We start from the raw sequence: 17001 nt of genomic DNA, 5'->3' as shown, positions 1-17001 counted from the left end.
CCGATTTTCATTCAAGCTTTAGTCTAGTTTATTTACTTTTTCAATCGATTTTCATTCAAGCAATTAGGTTACCCGTTTTTCCCGTTTTTGCCCGTTTTCGTTAAGTTTAGTTATTAGGTCATTTTAATTACCGTATTTTCTCTTTAGGATTCGTTTTTACATTTTAAATACACCACCAAAACCCTCACAAAGGCCCATTTCTTAAGCCCATATCATTTTCCCAGCCTTGATTTCGGAACCCTAGACCCTAGAGATGTCTTGAGCACTATAAATACATGTTTTAGGAACCCTAATTCGTATGACCTCATAATGTCTTATTGTTTTAGAATACTTTTTAAGTTTTAGGTTTTAGGGAGAGAGAGATTTGTCTCTTGACCCTTGTTCTTTCTTTTTCATTTCGGTTTCTATTCTACTTTTTAATACTATGTTTTTGATTTCGTTCATTATGTCTGAGTAGTTTTATTGTTGGGTCTAAGGGATTTTGGATGGGGATTTATATGTTCGGTGAGGATTCCATGAGCTTTTGAGCCGAATCTTAGAACTTTTTCTTCTGAATTCGTTTTTACTGCATGAGAGTAGCGTCATGAACTACAATCTGATCCAGATGCTTGGTGACACGAAAGTGTTCATCTGGTGTCAGATGTAGTTTGGGAGAGCAAAACAAACATAGGAGTGGAAACCTACCTATGGGCGATTTGTGAATGCTGACGAGTCTTAAACATAATGCATCTCTTCTTTTCCAGGACCAGAGTGGAAACATACTGGTCAGGGTTGAGAGAGATAGTTGTCTATGATCACAACAGTGGCGTATTCATACGTCCGTGACTCCAGTTCGAAAAGTTTAAGCTAAGATCTTATCAAATTTACTCTCTAGCAATGTTTTGAATTGTTCATACCCCTGAGAAAACTTCCCTGAACCCCAGCGCTTTCTTTCTTATAGATTTACACCGATTTTCATTCAAGCTTTAGTCTAGTTTATTTACTTTTTCAATCGATTTTCATTCAAGCAATTAGGTTAGCCGTTTTTCCCGTTTTTGCCCGTTTTCGTTAAGTTTAGTTATTAGGTCATTATAATTACCGTATTTTCTCTTTAGGATTCATTTTTACATTTTAAATACACCACCAAAACCCTCACAAAGGCCCATTTCTCAAGCCCATATCATTTTCCCAGCCTTGATTCCGGAACCCTAGACCCTAGAGATGTCTTGAGCACTATAAATACATGTTTTAGGAACCCTAATTCGTATGACTTCATATGTTCTTATTGTTTTAGAATACTTTTTATGTTTTAGGTTTGAGAAAGAGAGAGATTTGTCTCTTGAACCCTTCTTCTTTCTTTTTCAATTTCGGTTTCTATTCTACTTTTTAATACTATGTTTTTGATTTCGTTCATTATGTCTGAGTAGTTATATTGTTGGGTCTAAGGGATTTTTGATGGGGATTTATATGTTCGGTGAGGATTCCATGAGCTTTTGAGCCGAATCTTAGAACTTTTTCTTCTGAATTCGTTTTTACTGCATGAGGTAGCGTCATGAACTATAATCTGATCCAGATGCTTGGTGACACGAAAGTGTTCATCTGGTGTCAGATATAGTTTGGGAGAGCAAAACAAACATAGGAGTGGAAACCTACCTATGGGCGATTTGTGAATGCTGACGAGTCTTAAACATAATGCATCTCTTCTTTTCCAGGGCCAGAGTGGAAACCTACTGGTCAGGGTTGAGAGAGATAGTTGTCTATGATCACGACAGTGGCGTATTCATACGTCCGTGACTCCAGTTCGAAAAGTTTAAGCTAAGATCTTATCAAATTTACTCTCCAGCAATGTTTTGAATTGTTCATACCCCTGAGAAAACTTCCCTGAACCGCAGCTTTCTTTCTTATAGATTTACACCGATTTTCATTCAAGCTTTAGTCTAGTTTATTTACTTTTTCATTCGATTTTCATTCAAGCAATTTGGTTAGCCGTTTTTCCCGTTTTTGCCCGTTTTCGTTAAGTTTAGTTATTAGGTCATTATAATTACCGTATTTTCTCTTTAGGATTCGTTTTTACATTTTAAATACACCACCAAAACCCTCACAAAGGCCCATTTCTCAAGCCCATATCATTTTCCCAGCCTTGATTCCGGAACCCTAGACCCTAGAGATGTCTTGAGCACTATAAATACATGTTTTAGGAACCCTAATTCGTATGACTTCATATGTTCTTATTGTTTTAGAATACTTTTTATGTTTTAGGTTTTAGAGAGAGAGAGATTTGTCTCTTGAACCCTTGTTCTTTCTTTTTCAATTTTGGTTTCTATTCTACTTTTTAATACTATGTTTTTGATTTCGTTCATTATGTCTGAGTATTTTTATTGTTGGGTCTAAGGGATTTTCGATGGGGATTTATATGTTCGGTGACGATTCCATGAGCTTTTGAGCCGAATCTTAGAACTTTTTCTTCTGAATTCGTTTTTACTGCATGAGAGTAGCGTCATGAACTACAATCTGATCCAGATGCTTGGTGACACGAAAGTGTTCATCTGGTGTCAGATGTAGTTTGGGAGAGCAAAACAAACATAGGAGTGGAAACCTACCTATGGGCGATTTGTGAATGCTGACGAGTCTTAAACATAATGCATCTCTTCTTTTCCAGGACCAGAGTGGAAACATACTGGTCAGGGTTGAGAGAGATAGTTGTCTATGATCACAACAGTGGCGTATTCATACGTCCGTGACTCCAGTTCGAAAAGTTTAAGCTAAGATCTTATCAAATTTACTCTCCAGCAATGTTTTGAATTGTTCATACCCCTGAGAAAACTTTCCTGAACCCCAGCGCTTTCTTTCTTATAGATTTACACCAATTTTCATTCAAGCTTTAGTCTAGTTTATTTACTTTTTCAATCGATTTTCATTCAAGCAATTAGGTTAGCCGTTTTTCCCGTTTTTGCCCGTTTTCGTTAAGTTTAGTTATTAGGTCATTATAATTACCGTATTTTCTCTTTAGGATTCGTTTTTACATTTTAAATACACCACCAAAACCCTCACAAAGGCCCATTTCTCAAGCCCATATCATTTTCCCAGCCTTGATTTCGGAACCCTAGACCCTAGGGATGTCTTGAGGTTAAAAAACCAAAAACATCGTCAACTTTTTTATTTATTAAAATAATCTTAAACTTTTTATTCATAAAAACAAAATTCCAAGTTTTTATTTATCAAGCCATTTTAGTCTTATCGTTAATCAACTATAAATGTTGAGTAACGTTGGGTCTAAAACAGCTTGGTCAAAACAAGTCGAGGATTAAACGGATTAGTTAAAGATTTATTTTGTCCACCGAGTAGTTGGTGATTTTTTGGCTGAAAATTGTTGGTTGAGAGTTTTTTTGGCATTTTTTCCGATTTGTTTATCAAAAGTTTTCAACATTAATCTGAAAAAAGGTTAGAAAACAATTTATCACACTTATGTTGGTATTTTAGCACTTTCAAGTTTTTTTTTTTAAATTCATTTAGTGGGTGTTTAGGAGATTTTTGGTCCTCGAGTAGGGGCAAGTTTCCTGAAAAATAGAAAAGTCGTCAAGGCCCGGACACACGATGAAGATGTGTTTTCAGAAGACACTCCGATGTTCAAGTCAATAAACAGCTCGAAAATGACCACAGTATAACTGATCGGATAGCGGAAAGTAATCGGAAAATTTTGTGAAGGAAAGTGGACCAAGAATCCTTGAGCAAGATAGGATTGGCTCGAGCCTAGGAATGAGAATGGGCTTTTAGCGGTAAAAAAAGAGAAAATAAGAGTTTGTGGGAAAAGAAGCTCCACAGTTTAGGAACCGCCGTGGAGGAGAAACAAAGTGAGATGACCGGAAAGATGGTTGGAATTGTGTAGAATGCCTTGACTTAAGAACAACAAGTATCTAGGGAGATATCGTGAGACTTAAGATGGCTAAAAGAGTGAACCTCTTCTTCGTAGGAAAGGATAAAGTATTTATTGAGAATTACCTGACCTGGGTTAGTATACCGGGTTGATCCATAGATGGTGGATCGGGTGGCTCGACCCATGACCCGACTTGACAAGATTTGAATCTTGTGATGGCGTCACGCTTCTGATGGTCTCACCAACTTTCTTTGGCGTGTTCTGTCTGCAACGAGACCGCCCCTTGGCGCGTCCCTTTCGTTTTCAGTGTACAAATTGGATCGGCGACTTAGACGCGGTATGGGTCCTCGCTGAACCTCTGCTTTTCTCCCTGGCTTCTGCAAAAAAGTCACTGTCACCTGACACACGTAAAGAAAATGCATTAAATTTCATTCTCGTGGGCTTGTAAGGGTATGGAAATTTGAATAGTATTCCCGTCCAAATGAATCACTCATACCTTGCCCGGATCCCTCGATACTGGGACCGGGCTGCCGTGGATGGAAGACCTTACTCTCCGGGTAATTTTGCGGCCACTCCTCCTTATGTTCCAACCTTTCGGGATCATCGCGCTTACGTCTAAGACATAAAGAATGTGATCTCTCCTCCTCTTGACCACTCAGTTTTCGACTTCTATGTTGACAGTGTAGCCTGCGCTGTCAGACACGAAGAGTCCGGGAACAGGTAGCCTATAGTGTCAGATCTGCCGAATCCAACTGGATTCGAGGCCTGATACTATAAGCTTAGGTCGTATTGGACCAGAGACCCTATAGTCCTAATTTCGCCCGGGGAGGTGATAACATCTGATTTTGACCATATTTATGGATCACTTTCAGTATCTTATGCAGGTGTTTTCAATCACTTTTGAAGGTTTTATAAGTGTTTTTCATGTTTTGGAGTGTTAAAAGACTTTTCAGGTTACTTAGGCAAAAACAATGCAAATTGGAGAAAAATCCACTTTTGGCCAATTTCGGACCGTCATAAGTTTCACATCCGATCAAGACCTTCTCACCGTCCGACCAAGCTCAAATTTGGACACACGATAGAAGACAGAACCAGCTTTCCAATACAATTGGAATCAAATCAATCTAACGGTTGGATCATAAGTTATTTCCAATTTACTGAAGACATGTTCTGCAGTCTCGCGAATGAAGCAAGAGGAAGAATGAAGTTTGGACATCATACACCAACCACTGCGGTCCAGGAGCTCGTGACCGCGGTGAACATCATCATGGCCACGCCTGATAGCCTTAATCCACGGTGGACCAGCATTTACCAGGCCTGGAGAGACTTGTTTCTGCAACAAGCCCATTTTCGGCCCAATAGCCTATTTTCAAACCCAACTCATTCTATCTTCACAAGAAGCCATAAGGACGACCAGAAACACTTGGAGACCTATAAATATGTATTTTAGAAGACCTAATTTGGTGTGTGCTTCTTTCCCCTTGATAGGGAGGCACCTAACTTTTATTTCTTAGGTTTAGATTAGGGAGATAGAGATTCTTCTCTTGAATCTTTGTTCTTTCTTTTCATCTATCTATTCAGTTTATGCAATCTCTTTTACTTCTGCTTTTCTATTTCAAAACCAATGATGATGTTGTCAAGCTCAGGCATGTCTGAGTAGTCACCTTGCTGGGTGAAGAGGGCCATCGAAAGGGACCCCATGATCGATGACATCTAGGTTTTTAAGGTTAAAGAATTTCGATTTTAAATGATTCTCCTATTCATCCAAATCTCAAAGCGGTAACGCTGGAGTAGCTAACCAGTGTCCGATCCTAGGTTAAATCTGAGCCACGAGAGTGTTGTATCTGGGTTGCCTGAACTGGATCTTATGAATGTCACCGTCGTAGGAGTCGAAAGCTACCTACGGAGGATACATAAGTCGAGATGGATTCCGAGCTATAATGCATGATCTTGTTCTGGCATGAGAGCGAGAGTTAATTGCCATGAATGAGTGAATAGATGATTAGGGTGACGAGATTTGGCTAATCTTACAAGTGTCTATCCTAGTTTCAGAATCATAGAAAATCCTTACCTAAATTCCTTATGTCATAGATCATGAACCCTAGAGATGAACCCTAATGCCCAGCACGTTTTTCATCCTTGTTTTGATCTATTTTTATTTCCTGTTTAGCTTAGTAAAATCATGACACTAAAACCCCACAAAAACCCCCATTGGTCTTTGCTTTCGATTACTAATCCAGTTTGAAGTTTATGCAGAAAAAGACAACTCTCTCTGTGGATCGACACCCTAAGTACTACAACGCACGGGTGTGCACTTGCAGACACTAGAATTTATAAATTTAAAACTATTTTGCGACAGCAACCCTAGCTCGCATCAGGGGGGGCGTACCTGCAAAAAGCTATGGACGCCACGTGCTAGTACGTGATTCGTCCACGTAAAAAAGATTGAATTTATCTCCAACAATTTGCACCCTTTTCGTGGGTTAGTAAAGCTAATCCGTGATGTGGAAGTTATCATAGCCGGAGAAAAACGCTTTCCCCCCTCATTAGCCGTAACTGACTAGGCATCCGCGTGAAGCGCATAACACTTTTTCAATGAAGGACGCGTTGCATGAGTCACCCCCTGAGGCGCGTGACGGTTTTTCGATGAAGGACGTGATGCCTGAGTCATCCACCGTGGGCAGCATGACTTGGGGTCGTGAGCCCAAATGACGAACGCGTTTCCTGAGTCAGACACCGTGGGCGAAATGACCTGGGACCATGGGTCACGAAGGACGCGATGCTTGAGTCACTGACCGTGGGCTAAGTGACCTGGAGCCGTGGGCTCATAACATGAAGACACAGGGCCAGTCCATCAGTCAGTTCCCAGAAGGGGTGTCATCCGGCTAGTCCAATATACCCTGCAGCTGATCCCTTAGAGATATCTGGTTCTCTAAAGGAGAGTCATCCACCGCAAAAGTATACTGAGCCGACAGGCCAATCCGCAAAGTGACCCAGACCTAGGCTGCCGAATGCAATTCCGACGAGGTTCTCAGTGGACAGTCATAGTGTAAGCAGAACGGTATGTTCCTGGGTGGTCTGATTAAAAGGTGTCATTCTGGGGACACGGCATCAACGGGCTGGCTAACTTTCCCCTGCGTTGGCCTCGTCGGGGTAAACATCCCAAGGGACGTAACCATGTTTCTTCAGGAGAGTGGAGAGACACGTTTGATGGTGGGGCGATTATGAGAGAGAATTTCGTCTTTTATTTCTCTGATAGACTCTTCTCTATTGTCTTTTCTTTCTCCCCATCGTTTCTCTTCCTTTACTTGGGAGCTCCGCTGTTTCCTCTTTGGCGCCCGATTATCCTCTCCAATCTCGGCTTTATCTTCTCCGCCTTCATCCTCCTAACGACTCTATCTTTCTTCGGGGCTTGGACTCTTCTGCGGATCCTGCCTTCGTGGAAAAAACCGTTCTTCTTACTTTCAGACTTGGACTCTTACTGCTATCGGGCTTGGGTTGGGTCTGAGCCTCTCCTAATTTCCAGGGTTTCCCGAGCTCTCACGACTACCCTTTGGTCAGTTTGGCCATCCTCGGTTTTTGTCTGTCCATTGGTTGGGCCCAAAACGGATGGGCCGGTAGCCCACCCTATACTTCTTTGCCATGGGCCTCTCTTCTCGTCTCTCGAGTTTGATGCGACCATTTTTTCTTCTCTCTAGACAGATGTCACTCCCAGCCGTCGACTTTCCACACATGACGAGACACCCACTGGTTGTCTCTTTACTGTCTACTCCGTGTCTTTTTGCAACATCGCGGCTGTCCATGTTCGTCCGATGCTTTGACACTTGTTCCTCGCCCTCGCGCAGTTGTCATCAAACTTTTTGAGGGATTCCCACTTTTTGTCGATTTGCCTATGCTCTCAAGGAGATTCTTGACCGTTTTAACCTTATCTTTTTTGTTTTAGTGTCCACGTGGCCTCTTCTGATTGGTCGTCTTTTTAACTTCTATTACGACGATATTTCTTATAAGCGGCGTGCCCTTCCGTTTCTTCTTTTATCATGTTCTGACTATTTTGCATGCACTTCTTCTTCTCTCTTGCGTCTCTCTGTTTCTTCATCTTCTCTCACTAACATGTCTTATCCCAATGATTCTCATAATGGCGGCCCCTCCCTTCAGGCACAGTATGTCGAGATGTCTGCGATGCATCCCGTGCCGGAGCTTGCCCCTAGTCTCGAGTCTACCCCTGCGAATCCTCAACCAGCGTATATGACTATTTTCTTGTCCTTCACCGCTGTTGGCTTCCGGCGGAACCTGTTTTGGCTTATGGTTGATATCTACCGACTGTTACCCCTCGCCCCCAGTCAACTAGGATTGCAGTTATGGGGTCTAATCCATGCTTTGCAAACCCTCTCCGATCTCTCTGGGATAGTCGTTACCGAGGAAATGGGTTTATACGCTTTGCGTGCCTCCCGCTGAGGCTACAGTTCTCGTTGGTTTTATCTGGTCTCCCGAGGGTGCAGTCGTTCTCCGATCGAACCCCCAATATGGCTATCCAACCGCTTGGAAGGCAAAGACAATGTTTTTGTTGAAACCGCCGGCGCGGGTGAGCGGCTTCGTTCTTCACTGTCCCTAAACCAACCTCGTTTACTCTTTCCTACCGTCTTTTGATTGGTTTGTCTTCTCTAGCTTCTTTCCCAGAGCACGTCGACCTCGTCGCCTGATATAAGACTCGGGTGAGACTTATATGATTGCGGAATCGATGGCTCGGTGGGAACTACATGCTGGCTATGACGCTCTTTCGTGTAGATCAGTGGATGAAGATGGTAAGACAAGACTTGCTTCCACAAGACTTGAATCTGATGCGTGCTCGAGTCAACTACGTGAGGGAACAAGTTTTACCCTTAACAAAACAAATGAAAGCCGCAAGTGCACAGCTAATCAGTTGTAGTATTTAGGGATCGAATCCATAGAGATTTGTGTGTCTGGTATTCTTCTACGGTTTTTAACTTTATGTCTAGACTAAATTGGTTTTAAAGGTTGGTTGTTTTTCTTGTGAATTAAACTAAAACAAAAGAAAACAAATAAATCTATCCTAAAAAGCAAGTAAAGAAAATCGAATGAAATGCAAATGGAATAAGTAAAATATCGAACTAAACAAAAATAAGGCAAGAAAAATATCGCATGAAAGGTATAAAGCAAGTAAATAACGAACTAAGGAAATTGAAATGCAGGTCTAAGAAAGCAAGTAAAAATCGATGGAATTGTAAACTATGGCTAAAAACGCTGAGCTTTTGGGAACTCTAAGGGATCATAATCGGTTTTAACACTAAGGTAGATAGATTGGAATTGACGGATAACAATATATGGGTTCAGAGCTAGAGTACGGCGGTATGACTACGTCACCGTCGTGATCATAACCAACTGTTTCTCGCAACCCTGACCAGTAGGTTTCCACTGGCCCTGGAAGGGAGAGAACGCAAGAGATGCACAAGACTCGTCAATACTCACGATCTCGCCGCAGGTAGATTTCCACTCCTACGGAAAAATCGCCTGTTTCATTCTAGGGCTGATACTTAATGAAAACTTTCGCAACACTAACTATCTAGATCAGATACTAGGTGATCAATCAAGCATACATGCAATAAGAACAAGAATAAACAGAGAACAGGTCGAAATCCCAGATCTATAAACCTAGATATCTTAATCGATTATGAGAGCCCCTTTCGGGAACCCTAAGCCCAACTCGGGATCTACTCAGACATGGCTGAGTTCGACATCATCATTGGTTTTAATAAAAGTAGTGAAAAACAGTAAAGAAAAGAGATAAAGAAAGCTTCTCTATTGAAGAACTCGGACTTGAAAAATCTTCTACAAAAATCTCATAAAAACGGCTAAAGGAAAAGGGTTTCTGTAAAGTATCTAGGGTTCTTCCTAAAAACGACCTAAATGACATGTATTTATAGTCTACAATACTCCATGGTCTCTAGGGTTCCGGAATTGAGGCTGGGAATGACTTTGGGCTTCAGATAAGTGGGCTTTAAGTCGGAGCTTGAATGCTGCGGTCGGGAGTGTTGTGACCGCGACAATTGGCTTGTTGGCCGCGGTCGGGAAGCTTCTGACCGCGGCAAATAGCTTGTTGGCCGCGGTCGCGTGAGTTGCTGGCCGACTCCGCGTGGCTCCGGGGCTAATGAAATATCTTGAGATCCAACCGTTGGAATGTCTCCAAACCAAGTGCAATTGAAAGGTGGTTGATTCTTCTATAAGTTGTCCAATTTTGAGGGTGATCAGACGGTCAGAAGGTCTTCGTCTCTCCATGAGAGTTCTGACGGTCTGCATTTATCCAAAAGAGTCTTTTTGTTCCATTTTGTGCCTCTTTATCCCAAATTACCTGAAAATTCTTTTAAAATCCGGAAACATAGAAATCCTTTGAAAACCTTTGAAAATGGAGTAAAAACACTTGTAAAAGATATTAAAATGTTCCATAAAAATGGTCAAAATCCGGTGTTATCAACTCCCCAGACTTAGTCTTTTGTTTGTCCTCAAACAAAACAAAGGCTAAATCTCGGTGAGAGGTTTGAAAACGCAGGAACTAAACAAAATCTCAGAGACCAAACTTCTAGACCAATATCAATCAGTATGCATCAATCGAGAATAGCCTAGAAAATTCTCACTAGCAATACAGGCATAACTAGTCCGTTAATCCGTCATGCAGAAATCTATGCACTAAGATCTAACTTCCAGTCAACTAGCTCTTAACATTCATTAAAAATCTCGGTGGTTCTCATCAAAGAAAATCTAGGCAAGGCAATCTAGGCTAGGTGTCAAGAAGGATAATTTTGGGGGGGTAAGGCTTAAAGTATTTACGGGTTACCTGAAGATTTGGAGGATGCAGGATATTATGCTAAACCGCAAGAGAGAGTGAAGCTGTTGGTATCCACAGTTTTCAGTCACTTTCTTCTTGACATAGATTCTTGGTCTTCTTCCTCAGGTTCTCTCCAAACTCCCCCAGACTTAGATTTTTGTAAATCTTTCAATACCATAGCTCCTTAAACGAATAGTGGTTGCTTATTGCTCCACAAACTTCGATAATCTAAGACTCATTGGGCTTTTTGTTTCCCTTTCTCTTTTCACGTTTTTTTTTTTTTTTTTTTTGGAGAAAGGGAACACCTTTAGATATAGAGTCTTAGAGAGCACTAATTTACCAGTAAATATCTGTCTTGTAAAGCTTTATTATGTTTCTGATACTCTTCCTTCCCAATTCCATTTAGTCTCCTTTGTAAGTGACTGAAAACTGCGTCGCTCCTCTTCTCTCCGACGTTTATTGCACATATCTGCTGATATAAACTAAAGAGAGAATGCATGAGGATTGAAAACAAGGGTTTCGGGTTTAGGGTATGGTACCAGATAAAGATAAACTGGTCATCTAGGACGACAAAGAGTGGTAAAAGTGATGGTAAAAGATGTCCTAGATGTGTATGTCGATGCCTGCCTAAAATCAATGATGAGAAAATTAGATATCAATATTAAGTCCAAATAAAATGAGCTATTATATCCTGTCAGAAAGAATCTCCATGAATAGAAGTCCTCTGGTGGGAGTTCGTAGTGCAAGTACTCTAGCTACCGCCTAGTCTAGTGCTAACCACAAATGAGCTATCATGCATAGTGTAGAAGTGTGCAGGTCTAAATCATCATATTTTTGCGTCAAACATTCCTGAAAAATACTTAATGTTGAATAGGTTACATACTAAAATTTAAAAAGTACTTGAAATTAAAAGAAAAAGCAGGAAAATAATTAGTACGGATAGACATCCTCCCCCAGACTTAAATCACACTGTCCCAGTGTGAAAAAGTTGGTGAGAAGATGGTGAATAAAAGCAAAATAAAATAAAATAAGATAAAAGAAAAGAAAATGATGATAGAACCGTGATGGTAGTGAAGTGCTGATCAATCACTCATCCTCCGAAGTGTCGTCTGCGAACTGGTGCTGCTCCTGTAAGAATGTGACAACGCGCTCAAAGCGTCGTCCCTATCTCTCAACTCTGCGCTCCAGATCGGAATGAGTGTGTGATGATGTAGATGATGAGGTGTGGCCGGTCGGAATAGAGGGCGGGAACATTTTGGGAATCACTAGGCAACACCAGGCAACACCAGGAAATCACCAGGCAAAACCGGGAAATACCGAAAATCGGCAGGAATCCGCGGCGTCTCCTCAACGACCAACGGCCGCGGTCAGGTGACGCGCGACCGCGGTGGCTGAGGGCTCGGCCGCGGTCACATTCACGGTGCCGCGGTCGATGCACCTTTGGCCGCGGTTCCGTCAGTTGTGACCGCGGGTCCTCCTCCTGCGACCCATTGTCCAATCTTCTCGTCTTTGCCGGGCCGAGCAGCTAAAAATATACCTTTTTCTTCTTGGTTTTTTTAATTTTCTGATTTTTGTATTTTTGTTTTATAAAATACCTAAAATTTAAAAAGAAAAAGAAATCATAAATTCTAAAAAAGGGAAGAAAAATAAAAGAAAGAGTACTTAAATGGGTTGCCTCCCATTAAGCGCTTTTGTTTTAAGTCGTTTAGCTCGACGTAAGCATGAGGAATCAGGCTGATTTGAATGGCACTCCACTTGATGTGCCTTTATCACTTCCGGTTGGTGGAGGTTTTACTTCTTCTCCTTGAAGAGAAGTCTTCTTACCTTTACTCTTCTTTCGGACTTTGATGTTGTTCAGAACCCTTTTTGTGTTTTCGATCAGCTGCTGGATTTGGTCCTCACTAGTTTCTGTTGCATCCGGTGGAATGATGATCTTGATCTTTGCAAAAGCTTTCGGCTTCTCCTTTTCTTTCTCTTTTGGCCTGTTTCCTTTGCTTGGAAATTCATCTAAGATAGTAGGATAGTACCTTTTTCTGTCCACATTGAGGAAAACAGCATGCCGGTTTGCGTGATCGATTATTGCTCCTACTGTAGCTAGGAATGGTCTCCCGAAAATGAGTGGCCTCTCCTTATCTTTATCCATCTCCAGGACTTGGAAATCTACTGGAACAATCTTATCTCCCACTAGAACTTGTAGATCATGAATCGCCCCTTCAGTATCTTTTTGAGATGAATCTCCAAAAATAACCTTAACCGCCGATGTCCTTAAGGTTTTTATGCCAATTTTTCGGCAAATGTCTTAGACATGATGTTGACATTGGCTCTGGAATCGCACAAGCAGTCTGTAAACTTGATTCCTGAAATGAAACACTGGAAAACAAAACATCCCAGATCATCGGCTTTGGTAAGCCTTTGAAACAGTGATCGTTCAGGTACCTTAAACGGTGGCTGCTTGGGATCGATATCCTTGTACAGTGGTACAAAGATTGGGGTTTCTTCTTTCTTTCCATCGGTCCCGGACTCTTCTTCGGGCAATGTTGTTATGGCGTTGCAAAACTTCTTAGGATTATCTTCAACTCTTCCTGGGAGAACTCCACTTTGCCTCTTCATAGAGTCGGCTGTTTGGGCGACTTCACATCTAACTTTTTTACGTGCGAAGATAAAGATTCAAACTTACCATTCAGATCATTGTACATGCAGTCCACTTTCACGTTCACGTCTTTAGATGCTTTTTCGTTCGTCATAACGAGCTGTTGGATTGACTGTTCAAGTCTACCGATTTGTGAAGCTAGCTGGTTCGTCGTGACTCCCTGCTGTTGTACAAATTGATTGTTAAAACCCGTACCTTGGTAGTTATATGGCTGCCGCGGTTGATATGGTACTATTCCTCCAAAGTTTCCACCTTGAAACTTGTTTTGGAATGATTTTTGCTGAGGTGGGTAGTACTGATCTTGAGGATTCTCCACATTTGGATTGCGGTAAGAGAGATTGTTGTAATTTGCATTCCGGAAGTTGTTGTTGAAGTTGTTGTTGGAGCGATTTTAGTATGGCACCAGTGCTCCTACGTAGTTCACATCTTCTTCTTGAAATGCTTGATTAATGTGATTGATATCACTAGGTCCTTCATCTTCTGCGCCATTGTTGGTTTCACAGGCATGGATCGGGCGATTGTTGCTCTCCAGAAGCTGGCTCACCATGTTCTTCAACTCGGTTATCTCCTTGTTGTCTGTTCCAGCTTGCTTCATCGATCGATCGTATTCAGGACAGTTATTGATATTGGCTTGAGCCAAATTTTCGATGAGAGCTCTTCCTTGGGTTATCGTCTTTTGCCCAAAATCTCCATTGCTAGCTGTATCAAGTGAAAGTTTGTATTTTGGTTGCAAACCTCGGTAAAATGTGCTCAGCAGGCTTGATCCATGAAATCCATGATGAGGGCAATCACGTTCATACTCCTTAAAACGTTCCCAAGCTTCATAGAAAGATTCAGTTGGCCCTTGTTGAAAGGTTGAGGTCTTCGTTCTTAAATTGTTCGACCTTGACTTAGTGTAGAAGTGGTTTAGGAAAGCAGTTCTACATTCTTCCCAATTAGTAATCGATCCTGCAGGCAAAGACTTCAACCAACGGTGAGCTTTATCTGCTAATGAAAAGGGAAACAACTTACACTTTAAATAGTCAGGTGGAACTTGGTTTGTTCTCATCATGCTGCAAATTTCTTCAAAAAGCTCGATATGGTCCATTGGGTGCTCAGAAGGAACTCCATGGAACTGGTTTTGCTTCACCAATGAGATGATTTGAGGCTTGACTTCAAACTCATTCCGGTTTGGAAATGATACTTGAATCACAGATCGATTCTGAAAATTTTGAGTAGGTGCATCAAAATCAGCTATGTGATGGTTCCTGGCTTGTCTTCGTGTGTTGATTTGCTGGCGGAATAGGATGATGAACGAGTTCATTCGGCTGCATTGCTGGGTGGTCACCATCGGCTACATTGATAGGTGGATCAAGGTCTTCACGTCCTTCTCTCTCTCGGTTCTGGTGGTTTCTTGGAAGAACCTCATCATCCTCTCCATCTTGTCGAGCATGATCACCTTCTATGTGATCATTCTCTTTGTTTTCTCCATGTTCGGACCCGTCTTGGTCCATATTTAAATTTCGATCAATAGGTTCTCCAGGCTGGTCGTCGTTGGCCATTTCTTGCGTTCGTCTAAGTCTTCGAAGTTCTCTTTCGTGTCTGTCTATCTCGTCTAGAATTGGAATGTCTCCTGCAGGTCTACGCCTGGTATTCATGCAATCAGAGAAAGACAAAAGAAGGGAAAGATAGTTCAGAAAAACTTTAAGAAAGAACTAGAGATCAGGTGTCTAGAACAGAAGTTAAAACAAGAAAAATAGCAAAAGGCAGCGAAACAAATCCCCGGCAACGGCGCCAAAAACTTGATGCGTGCTCGTGTCAACTACGTGAGGGAACAAGTTTTACCCTTAACAAAACAAATGAAAGCCGCAAGTGCACAGCTAATCAGTTGTAGTATTTAGGGATCGAATCCACAGAGATTTGTGTGCCTGGTATTCTTCTACGGTTTTTAACTTTATGTCTAGACTAAATTGGTTTTAAAGGTTGGTTGTTTTTCTTGCGAATTAAACTAAAACAAAAGAAAGCAAATAAATCTATCCTAAAAAGCAAGTAAAGAAAATCGAATTGAATGCAAATGGAATAAGTAAAATATCGAACTAAACAAAAATAAGGCAAGAAAAATATCGCATGAAAGGTAAATAAAGCAAGTAAATAACGAACTGAAGAAATTGAAATGCAGGTCTAAGAAAGCAAGTAAAAATCGATGGAATTGTAAACTATGGCTAAAAACGCTAAGCTTTTGGGAACTCTAAGGGATCATAATCGGTTTTAACACTAAGGTAGATAGATTGGAATTAACGGATAACAATATATGGGTTCTAGAGCTAGAGTACGGCGGTATGATTACGTCACCGTCGTGATCATAACCAACTGTTTCTCGCAACCCTGACCAGTAGGTTTCCACTCTGGCCCTGGAAGGGAGAGAACGCAAGAGCTGCACAAGACTCGTCAATACTCACGATCTCGCCGCAGGTAGGTTTCCACTCCTATGGAAAAATCGCCTGTTTCATTCTAGGGCTGATACTTAATGGAAACTTTCGCAACACTAACTATCTAGATCAGATACTAGGTGATCAATCAAGCATATATGCAATAAGAACAAGAATAAACAGAGAACAGGTCGAAATCCCAGATCTATAAACCTAGATGTCTTAATCGATTACGAGAGCCCCTTTCGGGAACCCTAAGCCCAACTCGGGATCTACTCAGACATGGCTGAGTTCGACATCATCATTGGTTTTAATAAAAGTAATGAAAAACAGTAAAGAAAAGAGATAAAGAAAGCTTCTCTATTGAAGAACTCGGACTTGAAAAATCTTCTACAAAAATCTCATAAAAACGGCTAAAGGAAAAGGGTTTCTGTAAAGTATCTAGGGTTCTTCCGAAAAACGACCTAAATGACATGTATTTATAGTCTCCAATACTCCATGGTCTCTAGGGTTCCGGAATTGAGGCTGTGAATGACTTTGGGCTTCAGATAAATGGGCTTTAAGTCGGAGCTTGAATGCCGCGGTGGGGAGTGTTGTGACCGCGGCAATTGGCTTGTTGGCCGCGGTCGGGAAGCTTCTGACCGCGGCAAATAGCTTGTTGGCCGCGGTCGCGTGAGTTGCTGGCCGACTCCGCGTGGCTCCGGGGCTAATGAAATATCTTGAGATCCAACCGTTGGAATGTCTCCAAACCAAGTGCAATTGAAAGATGGTTGATTCTTCTATAAGTTGTCCAATTTTGAGGGTGATCAGACGGTGAGAAGGTCTTCGTTTCTCCATGAGAGTTCTGACGGTCTGCATTTATCCAAAAGAGTCTTTTTGTTCCATTTTGTGCCTCTTTATCCCAAATTACCTGAAAAGTCTTTTAAAATCCGGAAACATAGAAATCCTTTGAAAACCTTTGAAAATGGAGTAAAAACATATGTAAAAGATATTAAAATGATCCATAAAAATGGTCAAAATCCAGTGTTATCAGAATCGAGATGGGATCTGTCAAGCTGGCTTTAACGCTCTCTCTTGAGGGATCGGTCAAGGGTTTCGAAGTGGATCGAAGGCACCACAGAGACAATGAACGGATCTCTGATACAGTGACTCAACTCTTGGTGAATCACACATGCAAGAACAAGCAAGAAAGCTCTTAGGCACAAGCTAAGAAAAACGGCGTTATTTTATTGATATCAGAAAAAGGTTA

General features: G+C 41.5%; 1 non-coding gene across 1 annotated transcript; it reads left to right on the top strand.

Moving 5' to 3' along the window:
• Positions 1-14114: 14114 nt before the first annotated feature.
• Positions 14115-14221, top strand: LOC112084829. Its single transcript, XR_002898488.1, has one exon. It is a non-coding gene; the product is annotated as a small nucleolar RNA R71 (small nucleolar RNA).
• Positions 14222-17001: the final 2780 nt, after the last annotated feature.

The sequence above is a fragment of the Eutrema salsugineum genome, unplaced genomic scaffold, assembly GCF_000478725.1.
Source record: "Eutrema salsugineum unplaced genomic scaffold, Eutsalg1_0 scaffold_4, whole genome shotgun sequence".
In the NCBI taxonomy this organism is placed as follows: Eukaryota; Viridiplantae; Streptophyta; class Magnoliopsida; order Brassicales; family Brassicaceae; genus Eutrema; species Eutrema salsugineum.
The sequence above is the reverse complement of the archived record's forward strand: the minus strand, read 5'-3'. Positions and strand labels throughout refer to the sequence as shown.